We start from the raw sequence: 16,051 nt of genomic DNA, 5'->3' as shown, positions 1-16,051 counted from the left end.
CATATGTAATAGTTGAAGCTAGTGGAAAATTGCCCAAGGATAATATTAAGTAGAAATGGGAAGTTGAATAGTTAGAAACAGCAGTTTGGTTTTTTTTTTGTGTTTTTTTTTTAAAATATATTTTTAATTGATTTCAGAGAGGAAGGGAGAGGGAGAGGGAGAGATAGAAACATTAATGATGAGAGAGAATCACTGATCTGCTGTCTTCTTCATGCCCCCTACTGGGGACTGAGCCTGCAACCAGGACATGTGCCCTGACCTGGAATCGAACCATGACCTTCTGGTTCATACGTTGACGCTCACCCACTGAGCCACATGGGCCGGGCAACAGCAGTGTTTTTAAGCGAGTGTAAGAAGAGACACTAAAAGACAGAAAAGTCTTGAGAGGTAGGAGAGTTCAGAGAGAAAGTGTTGAAATGGGAAGTGATGAAATGGAGACAGCAAAGAGTAAGATTATACTCATTTAGGGGGAAGCTGAGAGTTGAGATTATTTGTTAAATGAGGTGATGTCAGTTATGCAGAGAAAGAAAAAAAAGACTTAAGAAAAGATGGGCAATTGATAGAGAAGGCCTAGGAAAGCGGAGCCTATCCAACTGTTTTACTGCTTGTCAGATTTAATCCTTCTAAGGACCATGTGAGCTAAGTATTATCCATAGTTACAGATAGAGATAACTGAGATTTAAGAGAGGTTTTAGTAACTTGCCTACAGCCACACAAGGGAGTAAGTGGTAGAAATGAGATTCAAAATACAATGTGATATTTATATTGTACCTCAAATACTTAATGGCCAGACTCAATTTTAAACAAATTAAGCTTGAAGTGATAGGTAGACACATAGAATTGACAGCTGATTTGGGGGACTGGAAGTTTTGATAAAGTTAATGGACACTTGAGTGAAAGTGGAAAAAATTGAAAGTTAGATTTTGATCAGAGAACACAGACTCAAGAGTGCTGACATGTGAGGGAAGATTAAAGTAAAAACAGGTTGTAGGAGTAGAGGAGCCAGGATCTGCTAGGATGTTTTAAAAGGTCAACAATGTGGCTGTTCAAGTTTCTGGGTTGGTATTAGGAGTTGAGGTGGAGAGGAATCCTGAGCCAAGGCCAATGTATTTAATGTGAGTGTGGGATGAGCAGCTTAGAGTGGGAGTATGAATGCTGACATCTGCCTCTACAATTTAAAGAGACAGGAATAAGGATTTTGGAATCGGAGGTTGAAGATGAAGGTGTCAGGGAGGAGAGTAAGAAAAGGGAAGGGCTTACCCGAGAGGAGTTGAGAATATTAGGAATGTTAGGATCTCATGTAATAATGGCCCTATCAGGGATGAGAGATGGTGGGAATTAGAAAGTGGAAGGGAGGATAGACATGTAAATGAATTACCCAAATTTGGATTTTTATTAGGAACTTTAAGGTTTCTGAAAGACTAACCAAGATGTTGATTTTATCCAAATAAATTATATTGTCTTTGACAAAAGGTTTTATATTCTTGGGGTACTCCAATCTAAATGGTTAGAAAGGCCTTTTCAAAACAAAATTCACTAATTAAATAACTACAACTTGGTGTTCACAATTAACATGATCCTGTGGTTACTGCTGACTGTTGCATTAAGACCTTGACAAATCACATAACCTGTCTTTGTGCTTGATTCTCCATCTGTAAAGCCAGGGAAATGTGTCATTACTTAAGAGAGATGTTAAGATAAATGTAACTTCCCCTCCCTTGGTTAAGAGAATGTTAAAAAGAACTTTTAATTCTTGAGAAGAAAGGTTCATGAAATAATGAGTGCTTACTTTCACTTAGCCTGAATTGTATGTGGGGTTATTTTTTTAAAAAAAAATTATTTATTGATTTTAGAGAGAGAGAAACATTAATTTTTGTTGTTGTTTCACTTGTCTATGCATTCATTGGTTGCTTTTTATGCCCTGACTGGATGAATCCAGAACCTTGGTGTATTTAAACAACACTCTAAATAACTGAGCTACCTGGCCATTACTGGTAGGGTTACTTTTTAAAAAGGATTTGAACTCCTGGAAAATTTTTATTTCACTTTAAATGTTAAACAGCAACTTTTTAGAAAAACTTAGAAACTAATAATTCCAATAAGCAGAAAATAATATAAATCTATATTGTGAACATTTTCTTCCATGTTCTGAGCAAAGATTGAGTAAAGAGAATGTAAGTGTTGGGTAAAGAACTAGCCAGTCTTTTTGTTTGTTTGGTATTTAATACAACTATTTAGTTATAAAAGGAGTATATTTCTAGAGCTTGTTAATGAAAGCAAGTTTAACACCTGAGCACATTTTGGAAGTATAAGTCATCTTTCTCAGTTGAATGCAGGAGCTTTCAAATATTGCAGGGAGAGCAAAAATCTACTTTCATGGGAGAGAAGAGGAGAGGAAGGTTTTTTTCAGCTTTTTAAAGATTTAGATAATTTTTCACAACTGTAATCAAACTAGGATTCCTATTAATAGGCTAGATCTATTAATAGAGATCCTAGTGATAAGTGAGAGGCAAGATCTGCTAGTCAGTTCATTGCTCTTGATTTAGTCTGTTAACTTGAATTTGGATGGCTAAAGGTCTGTAAGCTTATGTTTAGTTCATTTTATAGTCCTCAACAACTAAAGCAAAAACTGTTTATGTTTTAATTTAGCCTCATTATTCTAAAACTGTGTAATTTGTGAATTAAAAAATAACTGCCTTAGATACATAATTACTGACACTTGGGTTAGGAAAGAATTTGAAGTTAATTCTCAATCAAGATCTTAAATGAACATAAATCAGGAACTTAAAAAAAATGATTAAAAATTGTATATACTTTTTCTAGAGGATTATTCAAGCCAACAAACAAAATTAACTTAATAAGAATTAACATATAACACATAACTTTAATAAGTATATCTAATTAAGATATTCTTTATGTATTATGATCATTTTTAAAAGGAAGGGAAGAGATGAATGAGACAAGCTAGCCTCTAACCACCTTTGTTTTCTTGAGAAATTTTTCCTAGTCTTGATACTTCAAGATACTTAGCTTCTAAGTGAGCCAAAAAGAGAAAGAATGTATCTGATGTTCTGTAGACCCTATTGCAGATGAGTCTGAACTTTATAATGTGTACTAGGCCTTAGCATACACTGGTTTGGCTTTTAATTACTGGCTAACTTCTAGTTGGGTCATTTGTGTATTTGCCCTGTGTCAAACAGATTTGGCTAAGTGTAGTGGGAGGAAAACTGAAACTGAGAAGTCCTTTTAACTGACTGCTATGGTCTGAATGTCTGTGCCCTCACGCCTATCCCAAATTTGTATGTTTAAATCCTAAACCCCAAAGATGATGGCATTTGGAGCTGGAGCATTAGGGAGGTGTTTAAATCATGAGGGTGGATCCTTCTTGAATGGGATTAGTGTCTTCTAAAAAAAGAGGCTCCAGAGAGATCCCTAGGTCTTTTACCATATGAGGGACACAGAGAAAGGCCTTGGCTGTGAACCGGGAAGAAGGCCCTAATCTGACCATGCTGGCATCTTGATCTTGGACTTCCCAGTCTCCAGAACTATAAGAGATACATATCTCTTGTTAATAAACTACCCATCAGTGATATTTTATTATAGCAGCCTGAATGGACTAAGACACTGACTTTGTGTTTGCTTGTTTTGGGGAATAACATCTAGGAAAGAAAGAAATCAATAAAAAACAAAACAAAACACAATTTTCAGTTGCTTCTAGATCCATATGTGTATATTTTACTTGTTTTAGTAGGGTATGCACAAATATCATTCATTTTTTACCTGATATACTTAATATAAATAATTCCTATGCTCATACATAGATTTTTAGTAATCATTATTTTATGCCTATAATATTCCATCAAGTTGTACCATAAGTTTACATAGCTATTATCTTCTTAGTGAACACTTTAGGTTTCCAGCTCTTTGCTATTATAAATAACATTGCAGTGAGCATCATCTTACATAAAGTTGTTGTCTTTTGTTCAGTTTATTGCTTAGGATGAATTTACAGAATTGAGATAACTGTGTCAAAGAGTATGTGTTATTATTTTTATTCTTGATATAAATTGCTACTTTAAAAATTTAACAATTTTTCTTATTGTGGATTATAAATGAAATTTGTTTTCATATTTCTTACATTCCATTTTTGTTCTTTAGTAACTTGCGATTTTTTTATATAGCTCCCAGTACATAATTAAGTGATAGCTAATATTTGAGCAATTACCAACATTGTCTTAATCATTTTGTGGATTTAGTTTTCATAATAGTCATTTTAAATACAGGGGTGGGCAAAAGTAGATTTACAGTTGTGAGTGTGCGAAACAGTTTATAGTATTACTATTTATTCATTAATTATTGTGTTATTTACCTACTTTTGTCCACCCCTGTATTACTACCATTATTACCCCCCATTTATGAAGATGAGGAAACTGAGGCTTAGCAAAGTTAAATAATTGACAAATATATACCTGGTAAAGACTCCAAAGTCTGTGTCCTAAAACAGTGACTTTTTTTTATTGTCTAAAGTTTTACATATGTCTCCTTTTCTCCCGATTGACACCCCCCCCCCAAAAAAAAAACAGTGACTTTCAATCTTTAACTGTGACAATAACAAATACATTATACCTTTTGACACTGTGTGTGTGTGTGTGTGTGTATGCATACATACATACACACACACACAACCTTTCATAAAATAGCTTAACTTTCTATGTGATGACATAGGCTGACTTTTGTGCTCCCATTCAGTTCTCTATAAAAACATAATACTGGTGAAGACCCGTGCAGTGAAAAATCCCCTGTTCTACACTACAGTGCAGTATATGGGATATTGTCTTCTAAAGATGTACCTCCTTATTGCTACTGAAGATAACATTTGTGTTCAGCTTATTATTTCATGAAATAAGAGATAATACTGAAAGTTACAGGATCCTCAGAAGAGTGCATTTCAAGGTCGAATTAGGAGCTGTTACAGGGAAATTCAGATTTGAGTTGCTGTGGCTAGAGTATAATAGTAGAGAAGTTGCATCATTGCTTTGCAGATTTCTTCACTGAAGTGCCCCAAAAGATAGGAGAATGCATCCCAAAAGCAGCCTTTAAAAAGTATAGAATTATTTTGGAATCTAGTAAACTATCTCAAAGAGTAATGTGAATATTGTATTCTAATCAGTAATATAGTAGTATTTCCAATTTGAAATGTTTTTAATTATATCTGTTAGGAAAAATATAGAAGCTCTTTAACCCCAAAATCTTTGCACATTTATATGCCAAGGCATTATGTGTTCATAGCCCATGTGGCACATTCCTGGAAGTGTACTCTCTGGAGTACACTTTGGGATACATCCAGGGTGTGCTTCTGAGACCAGTGCATAGTTGTGCACTGTATTTATAGCGGCTGCCATTTTCAAACAGAAAGTAGGAATAGCAAAGAGTATATGGATTCAGCAAAGAGTAATATAAACTTTTTGAAGTATAAAAGCAATATAATCAATCACACTAGGAAATTTGGAAGATGACGGGAAATACCTGTAGAAGAAATTTTCTTTTGTGTATTTTTTTATATTAAAAGTATTAAAGACAGAAATGTAGAAGGGAATCTTAAATTTTAAATTTGTTGTTTCTATAAAAACTTTATGTCGATCATAAAATTTATATAAACAGTAAATTAGCTGTGTTGGAACAAATACAATTATGCTAATTGGTAGTCTAAGAAATCTGCAGTGTTGTACAGCAAAGGACACTCAGATTTCATTTCAGTTTTGCCATTTAATTATGTGACTTAGAGCAGATCTTTTCACATGTGAGCATTTCTGTTAATGAAGACAGTAATCTTTTCCCATTTATAAATTGCTTTTGCATGAAAAATTGTATTAAATGGATTTAGCTATAGAATTTTGATTTACTTATAGGGGAAATGGGGGTTTTCTAGAGGATGAAAAAAACAAAGGCAGACAGATGAAGGAAAGGTTTTAGCAAAACCTTAGGGAGAGAAAGAAAGCTGAGGAAAATGAACCTAGGCCTTAGATTTAAAATCTCTAGGCTTGTTTGGGAGATAAATGAGATCTGTATAAGGAGTATTAGCTAAGTTAAAAGGTTATGTAACCCACATATTGGGAAGTTACGTAAAATACCTACATTGGTTATATAATCTATAAATTGGGAAGTTTTGAAAAGCATCTACATAGTTAAAATCAGTGAAAATTTGCGTGGTATATCAGATGAACTGGAAAATTCCCTTTTAAAATATTGGTTGCAGGAAACAAAACATTCACAAGGATGTTGAGATCATGTAGGGCACAGGAAGGGGGGACCCTAAACAATTTTAAGTGATCAGGGGAAGGAAAATGAGAATTTCTTATGCAAGACCCTTTATTTTTAAAAGCTACATATTACTGATATTCTGTTCATTTGGGCATGCTTTCATTATTGCTTTATTAATGAAGGTAAGATAATTATAAGAATTTTCATAGGCTCATACGTTGAAACAGTGTTTGGTATACAGTAAGCACTAAATGTTTGGCAATAGGCATTCAGTTATGGCTTCAGTCTCTTAACCTTTTTTAAAATTGATTTTAGAACAGAGGTGGGTGGGGGGAGTAAGACATCAATTTGTTGTTCCAGTTCCACTAATTTATGCATTCATTAGTTGATTCTTATCTGGGCCCTGGCCTGGGATCTAACCTGCAACCTTGGCATATCCAGATGATGCTCTAACCAACTGAGCTACCTGGCCAGCTCTCTTAACCTAATTTTCTTTCTCAGTTTTTAAGTCTGTTCCTCAATTGCAATAAAAATCTATCATCTTAGTTGAGGAGGGATTCCAGCCTGCTTTAGTACATCTCCAGCCTTTGAAATAATCAAACTATAAAGGAATTGTAGAAAAAGAACAAATATTTTTACTACCAGCTTTTAATTCATTCTCTCACAGTTCTTTCAAAATGTTTTTATTACTTTACTGAAAGATACTTGCTTTTCCTGTTAAAATTTTTCTTTTTTTAAAAAAATATATTTTATTGATTTTTTTACAGAGAGGAAGGGAGAGGGAGAGAGAGTTAGAAACATCGATGAGAGAGAAACATTAATCAGCTGCCTCCTGCACAGCCCCTACTGGGGATGTGCCCGAAACCAAGGTACATGCCCTTGACCGGAATCGAACTTGGGACCATTGAGTCCACAGGCCGATGCTCTATCCACTGAGCCAAACCGGTTAGGGCCTGTTAAAATTTTTCTTACTACCATTTGCTACCCTTTGGGCCTTATTAGATTCCTTTGACAATCGAAAGCAGCAATGCATTAGAACTTTCTGTGATGATGGAAATGTTCTGTTTGTGTTATTCAATATGGTAGCTAATATGTGGCTATTTGGCTAATGAGTACTTGAAATATAGCTTGAGGGACAGAAGAATAAAATTTTAATTTAAATAGCCTCACACAGCTTGTGATTTCTGTTTAGATAGTACAGATCCTGAGTGTTTCTAATTCTTGAATTCTAGCCAGTTTTTGAAGAAAGTTCAAAAATTTTTAATAGGGAGTTAGCTTGAGGTAGTGCAGCTTTTTTCAAAGTATGGAACTTGCCCTGGTATGTAAGATAATTTTTGTTTTACCACAGACATGGCATTAAATTTAATTGACAAGTTATTTCTTTTTCAGTACTATTTGCATTTTTATTAAGTTGTTTATTTGTGTATGTATATATGTTTGTTCATGTTTAATAGGGAAGGAGTAATATCAATCTCATTCTCTCGTAGACAAGCCAATACTGTTTTGACTTTCACTGTACTAAAATTTATTATTATTATTATTAAAGACAGTCTCTTCAATAAATGGTGTTGGGAAAATTGGACAGATGCATACAAATAAATGAAACTGGACCACCAACTTACACCATACACAAAAATAAACTCAAAATGGATAAAGGACTTAAATGTAAGACGGGAAACCATAAAAATCTTAAAAGAAGCCATAGGCAGCAAAATAACAGACATTTGTCGTAGCAATATCTTTACCGATACAGATCCTAGGGCAATGGAAACTAAGGAGAAAATAAACAAATGGGATACATCAAAATAAAAAGCTTCTGCACAGCAAAAGAAACGATCAACAAAACAACAAGAAAGCCCACTGCATGGGAGAACATATTTGCCAATGTTATATCCGATAAGGGTTTAATCTCCAAAATTTATAGGGAACTCATACAACTTAACAAAAGGAAGATAAACAACCCAATCAAAAAATGGGCAACGGACCTAAATAGACATTTTCCAAAAGAGGACATACAGAAGGCCAAGAGACATATGAAAACATGTTCAAAGTCACTAATCATCCGAGAGATGCAAATCAAATTGACAATGAGGTACTATCTCACACCTGTCAGAATGGCTATCATCAACAAATCAACAAATGACAAGTACTGGAGAGGATTTGGAGAAAAAGGAACACTTTCACTGCTGATGAGAATGCAGACTGGTGCAGCCACTGTGGAAAACAGTATGGCGTTTCCTCAAAAAATTAGAAATGGAACTTCCATTTGACCCAGTAATCCCACTTCTAGGAATATATCCTAAGAAACTAGAAACACCAATCAGAAAGGATATGTGCACCCCTATGTTCATAGCAGCACAACTTACAATAGCTAAGATTTGGAAACAGCCTAAGTGCCCATCAGCAGATGAGTGGATTAGAAAACTGCGGTACATCTACACAATGGAATGCTACGCTGCTGTAAAAAAAGAAGGAATTATTGCCATTTTCAACAGCATGGAAGGAACTGGACAGCATTATGCTAAGTGAAATAAGCCAGTCAGAGAAAGATAAATATCACATGATCTCACTCATTTGTGGAATGTAGTGAACAACATAAACTTATGAACAAAAACAGAACCAGAGTCATAGAAGCATCCATCAGACTATCCAACTTATGAGGGGATAAGAGATCAACCAAAGGACTGGTATGCATGCATATGAGCATAGCAATGGACACAGATGGGGCGGAGGGAGGGGGCGAGTGGTGAGGGCTGTGCTGAGGGGTGGGGGCAGCTAGGGAGAGGTCAGTGGGGGGAAAAGGAGACTTACGTAATACTTTATTTTTTTATTTATTTTTCATTTTTTAGAAACTTTATTTTCCATCAACCTTATTTCAGTTCTGTTAAGAATTTGTGGAAGAACAGCTTAGGACCACTCAGTGGTTGTTGCTACCCATTCAGTAGCCTGAGCAGTGGGGCTGCAGACCAGTCTTCAGTGGCAGGCTGAGCCCTTCAGTCTTCAGTAGGAAACTGCTGAATGGGTACAGAGGGCACCTGCACGCCTTCAGACCAGTCTGCAACCTCAGGCTGAGCAGCAGTGAACTGAGGAGCAGGAGCAGTCCATTCACCCTGAAATTCCTCCTTGGTCACAGCCTTTTCAGCAGCGGCCTGCTCTTCCTTTTCAATCTCTTCAGGATCTCTGTAGAAGTACAGATCGGGCATGACTTCCCACGGTGTTCACGGGAGATGGTGCCACGCATGCGTAGGACTTCCCGGGCCAGCATCCACCACATCAGACCAACTGAGTGAGCCCCCTTGTTGTTGCAAGGGATGGCAATGTCCACATAGCGCAGAGGAGAGTCTGTGTTACACAGAGCAATGGTGGGCAGGTTAACATAAGATGCCTCTGTGTGAGGCTGGTGGTCAGCCCTGGGGTCAGTAACCACCAGAAGTCTTGGCTCCCGGAAGGCTGCCTGGATCTGGTTGGTGAAGGTTCCAGGAGTGAAGCGGCCGGCAATAGGAGTGGCTCCAGTGGCAACAGCAAACTTCAGCACAGCTCGCTGGCCAGTATTCCTGGACGATATGACACTGACGTCAGCTGGGTTTTCGATGGCAACAATGGCACGAGCTGCCAGCAGAAGCTTCTCCCAGGTTCTCTTCAGATTGATGATGTAGATGCCATCACTTTTGTAGATGTACTGTTCCATGTGGAAGTCAAGGTTGGTGCCACCTAAGTGGGTTCCTGCTGCAAGGAATTTGAGGACATCCTCCTCCTTCATTTGCAGGACATCAAGGGCTCCGGACATTGTGAAAAGTTTCCCTTTAAGTTACGTGGGAACCAAGAACAACGCCGTATGGAGCCCTCCCTGGGTAGCGCGGAAAGCGACTTACGTAATACTTTAAACAATAAAGAATTTAAATTAAAAATTTTATGTATTTATGGCTTGTGATAGTTTTGTTTTTTAAATTGACTGAAGTGACTAAAACCTTTAGGAACATTTTTTGGATCACATATGTGGTACACATATAGTGCAGAATATTGACAAAGACAATAAATGTCAAAACAAAAGCAGGTTGTGTAGTAGTTGGATTGGTAGGGAATCAGGAGCCCTGCTGTGCCACTAGTTTGCTGAGGCAATCTCTGGCTCTTAGGTAAGGTTCCTGCTTTGGCTAAAAGGGAAGATAGGTTGGTTTAGAGTGAGAAGAGATTTAAAAGTTTTAAAAGTGTTTCATTCTGTAATAACTCTGATCATAACATTTTGGATGATAGCTAAAATGCTATATGTCAAACATGAATTATCTTATTTAATCCTTCACTCCAAAACAGATTATACTTAACTCTCAATTCTTTAAAACAAAAACAAAAACACCTCTGGTGCACCAGCTATAAAATAAGTCACAGAATATAATGCACAGCATAGGAATATATATACTTTTTAAGTATATAAGTGTTGAATGAGTATGTTGTACACCTAAAATTAATATAATATTGTATGTCAACTATAATAAAATAGAATAAAATTAAAAACACCCTGTGGTATTCAGAATGGGATTAATCTTTATCTTGATTCATGCTCTCATCAATGGTCTATGTATGGCCCTCAAAAATCTGTTATTTTAATATTTTATTTACTTGGCATTACAATCCAAGGATCAGAACCTTAATGATGACTAACGTTTACCTAATGTGCATGTCTCATATTATCTGAACTTCTCAGAGGTTACTCTAACCTGAGTTGTGTGCTTACCATTCTCTTCCTATTAAAAAAAAAAGTTTAATTGCATACATGTATGTCTAAACAGTGTCTCATTGTTTAAATATTTTGCAGTTCCATAAAAGGAATATATTATATGTTAACTCCTGGAACTTGATTTTTCCCCCCAATACATTACTAAGATGTATCATTTTTGGCTGGGTGTACTATTTTTTAAATACATTTTTATGTATTTCAGAGAAGAAGGGAAAGGGAGAGAGAGAGGTAGAAACATCAATGATGAGAGATAAAAATTGATCGACTGCCTCTCGCACGCCTCCGAGATCGAGCCCGAAATCCCAGCATGTGCCCTAACTGGGAATTGAATATAATATGCTTCTGGTACATATGTGTTAAATGTTCTCTTGAGTATATATTTAGGAGTAAAATAGTTGGATTGCAAGTTATGCTGTGAATTTTCGAGTTTACAAGATAATGCCAAATTGTATCCCAACATAGTTTCAATTTGTACTCCTACTAGCAGTGTAAGAGAATGGGTGTAAAATTGTACTTTATGGTGGTCTTGATTTGCATTTTCTATAACAGATAATGATTTTTGCCAAATTTTTTGAATGTTTGCTGTGTGCCAGACACTGTTCTAAAGACTTTACATGAATTAGGAAATTATTTTAATGCCATAAAAACCCTTTTGGAAAGTTATCCTTACATGCATTTATAGATGTAGAAATTGAAGCTCTATGAGGTTAAGCTAGTAAATGACAGAGTTAGGATCCATACTTGGTCAAGGTTAGGCTGCAGAGTCCAGCCTCCCTAACTAATGTTTGATTGAATGTGCATTCATATTCTCTTTCCCTCTCCCCCACCAATCTCTTGGCCTTTATGTGCTTGTGATGGCACATGTTGGTTATTCTATCCTTATTTTACTGTGTGTAAGGATTGTAAATTCCTTGAAAAAAGCAATCTCTTACAAAACCTGTTTCCTAATTGTTAAAATGAATGAGATGGCTCAAGATGATTTCTGGCATTTTTGGCTCTAGTATTTTATAATTTGACCTACTCTCCTTTGCAGTTCATTATTTTCAGAATAATATTTTCTTTGCATTTTCTCTCTATTTACTATTAAAATGTGAAACAATGTAGTATGCTTTATTTCTTTGTAAAATTCTATTTTAATTCTTTATTTTTAACAGAATCTTTTAAATGTATTAAGTGATTAAAAAATTCTGGAGGGAATTTTAATATATACTCATCTCCACATAATCTTTTGTACATACATCATGAACTGAATAAATTTTTTTTCCTTTAACATTTCCAGGTAATGTCCTTGAAGTGTAGTTCATTATTAAGCCATTCATCTTTTCTTATCAACTGTTAGATGCCGAATAGATGTTTTTTGTTTTACTTTTTCGGTACTGAGTTTTTTAAGACAAAATATTACTTTAAAATTATAATTCTAATGTAGATGAGAATTTATGTACTTAATAATTGTGGAATGACAAAGTGCTAGGCCCAGTAATGAACACCTAATTATCCATATTTCTTGCCAAAGTGTAAGGTATTATCTAATCGCAGACGTTAAAGTGTTTAGGTTCTCTAAAAACAGTATTTAGGCCTTTTCCATAGGCAAAAATCTTCTGGTTCATATCCATTATGTGTATGCTGCATGGTTTAGTGGTAGTTAAATGTTTCAGTGCACTGGGCACAAAAGGATCAATCACATATGTGTTGGAGTGGTTGGCTGATACAAGCAGCTAAACAGATGGAAATCAGGATGTTGCAGCACTTCTTATTAGTCAAATTTAGTTCGTTTCCTGGATTTTACATTGCTCTTAGGTTTGGCAGTCATTAATGTTGATATTGAATGAAATACCTACAACAAACATTTATTGAACATTTATTATATGCCAGAGAAAGGATTGGAACTAACATACAACGTGTCTCAAAAAATGTATTCACACTTTGAATTATTATAAAGTCAGTGTTTATTAGCATACACTTCATTTTCAAAATTAAGTGAGTTACCAGCTATTAAAGTGTGTATACATTGTTTGGGACACCCTATATTTGAGCTTTACTGTATTCCAGGTGTTAAGAAGGTAGATTAATAAAATCTGCATCTTTGCCCTCAAGATATTAACCAAATGATAGGTTCTTTGGTAATGAAGGACTTGGAAATATTGATTTCCTGCTAGGGGAAAATATTATTTTCTTAGAAGAGGAGGAAAACTTATTGAAAGTATAAATTACTACATTTAGAAGAGACATCTTTACAAGTCATGTTTAACTTTACATATAGTTCAGTAGTCTTGTGCTCCGACAAAGTAGATACAGTATTAATTGTCTTATTTACTTTGAAGTTTGTATAGCAGGATAGATTGTGTAAGAATGGTAAAAGGTTTAGTGTCAACAACTTAGAGGTAAGGTTCAGGTGAATATAGTAAACGTCTTTTTATAACTTTAGCCTTCATGTATTATAAATAACATTATATATAAATTATATTTTGTTACTTATGAGATGTGTATGACTTTAATTTTTTTAAATTATTTTTTTCATTAAGCAAGAGCTTTGAAATGAGTAATTTGTAGCTGATTAGCCCAGTTGGGTGCCATCCTAAGTCACATAAATGGTCCACACAGCCTAGATTTCTGATTAGAAGATTAAGAGGCATTTTAGGTGAAGGACATGTTGTGGTTCCAGACTCCACAAATAAATTATAAACTTACTGAACAAGAACTTTTCTCCCTTTCCTCTCAATTATTTGTACTAAGACTTGGAGATTTTTATGGGTGAGAGGTCAAGGTGGAAACAGTGAAGGGATTATGTAAACATGCTGGTCTGTCATTGCCTCTTACCAGCCTGGGTAATCTTGAGGATTTTTCCCCCTGTTATATACTAAAGAGCTGTCATTCAAAGATAAGTGGCAGTTATTGAAAAAAGAAGTATAAGCTAATCTTCCTCATACTGTGTTTCTTCAGAAAATTTATATATATTTTTTACTTTGAAATAATTTTAGACCTATATAAAAAGTGGGGAAAATACACAAAGAATATCCATATATTCTTCAGCTAAGTTTCCAAAATGTTAACCTTAAATTGCATAACCAAATCAGGAAATTAACATTGATATAATATTATTATCTACTGACCTTATTCAAGTTTCATCAATTGTTTCACTAATGTCCTTTTTCTAGTTCAGGATGCAGTCTAGTATCACATATTGTATTAAGTTGTCATGTCTCCTTAGTCTCCTTTAATCTAGAGCCGCTCTTCACTTTTTCTTTTATAACCATGAAAACTTTTGAAGATTCTTCAGTTTAGGTTTGTCTGATTAACTTCAAGTTCACTCTTGATTAAATTTAAGTTCAGCATTTTTAGCAGCAATGCTATAGAGTGATGACATCCTCATGTTTTAAATCAGGAAGTCCATGATGTTGATATATTCCCATACTGATAATGTGAACTTTTGATTATTTGGATAAAATGGTTTTTCAACTGGTAAATTTTATTTATATTAAGTATCTTCTGAGGAGAGATACTTTGAGACTGTGTAAGCATTTTATTTCCTATTATATACTTGGCTGCTATTATTGACATTTGTTGATGATTCTTTTTTTTTTCTTTTTTATTGTTGTTGTTGGTTCTTGCCTGCAACAATGGTGATATTTGCCAAATGATAATTTTTTACTTCCATCATTCTTTTTTCTTTTATTCATTGAAATTCTGTAGACCAGCTTTCTCTTCTCCCCACATTTATGTAAGTATTTCTGTCGCTATGGATTATAACCCTTACTGTCATCATTTTGATACTTTGTTGTCCCAAATTTGGCCACTGGGAGTCCATCAAGTTGACTTCTGTGCCCTTTTGACATGTTCCTTCATTGAGCACTTCTGTTTGGGCTTCACACGATGTTCCAGGCTCATCTCATATGTTCTCTTCCCCAGCTTCAGAGTCATCCCATTTATCCAAGGAACTCTTTCTTTTCTTTTTCTCTCAAGGAATTCTGTTGCCATTTATTGGAAATTATATTTAGAAACTATTATCTGGGTGCTAGGTGTGCTCATTGGCATTAGGTAAAGTTGGTGTACTAATCCTATTTTATAGATGAAGAAAACTAAACTGAAGGTTTAAAGTCTTTTTTATAACACCCAGATAAATGCTAGGGAGTTGGCAGATACATTCAGACCTTCTCAGTTCAAAGTCCAGGCTTTCTACTTACTCTCCATAGTATTCCTTCCTTACACTTGCCTTTTCCATCAGTTTTGTTACTTGTTTTTTTCTGGCAAGGTTAGGGCATAATCTAATTCTAATAGTCAAGAAGATTATTGGCTAATATTGGTATAGCTATTTTAAAACAGAAAAGTCTGCAATTCCAAAAACATTTATTATATGTATACTATGGGTAATGTAGTGTACTAGACATTGATGGTATGTGAGTATATGCATATATATTTTGAGAGGGCTGTTGAGAATTTTTTGTTTACAATGGCTTCTTTTCCCCTCGATATAGTAAGGGGTATGGGTAAGTGGTATGGCTATTGTAAATTATTTCCTTATCCATGAATCGAAATAACTTAGGGACTTAAATATTATAGTTAAATATATACTACATAAACATATGGTACTTAGATTTACATTTACTTATATGCCTCTTTTAAGTACGTTGTCATTTCGTAATTTCAGTAATATTACTTAGCCATTAAATGATACATGTTTGCTAAACACACTTAAGCACCCTATGTTTTTGCTTTTAATTTTCACATTAGCTTCTTGAATTGATATTATTTGTCCCGTATTCCAAATAATCACAGAGACTTACATTAAATTTTGTGCCTAAATCATAAGACTTAATAAATCTAAGGTAGATTTAAATCCAATTTTGATACTCCCTACTATGTGAAGTACTGTTTCTTTTATATATTTTGCTCAGGCTTTTGGAGTATTCCTTAGTTCTGATGTTTGGGCTTTGTTGAACAAGTTTATTCTGTATACCTTCATGGAAACTTTTGAGTTCTTTCATTCAAGGTTAAAGGCCCAGCTCTGTCACTTTAACAATTTTGTGATCTTGGACTTGTGAAAAACTGCATCTGTAAAAT

At 34.9% G+C, this 16,051-nt stretch overlaps 1 protein-coding gene and 1 pseudogene across 2 annotated transcripts in view; one reads left to right on the top strand and one right to left on the bottom strand.

Annotated features, from left to right (window-relative positions):
- SPRED1 (sprouty related EVH1 domain containing 1) overlaps positions 1 to 16,051 on the top strand; it is a 129,812-nt gene that overhangs the window by 11,749 nt on the left and 102,012 nt on the right. The gene's annotated exons all lie outside the window — the stretch shown is intronic.
- Positions 9,169 to 10,107, bottom strand: LOC308248507 (small ribosomal subunit protein uS2-like; annotated as a pseudogene). Its single transcript has one exon. The product of its transcript is annotated as a small ribosomal subunit protein uS2-like (transcript).

This window comes from Plecotus auritus, assembly GCF_963455305.1.
Source record: "Plecotus auritus genome assembly, chromosome: 1".
Classification (NCBI taxonomy): Eukaryota; Metazoa; Chordata; class Mammalia; order Chiroptera; family Vespertilionidae; genus Plecotus; species Plecotus auritus.
This window is presented reverse-complemented; position numbering and strand designations above follow the sequence as displayed.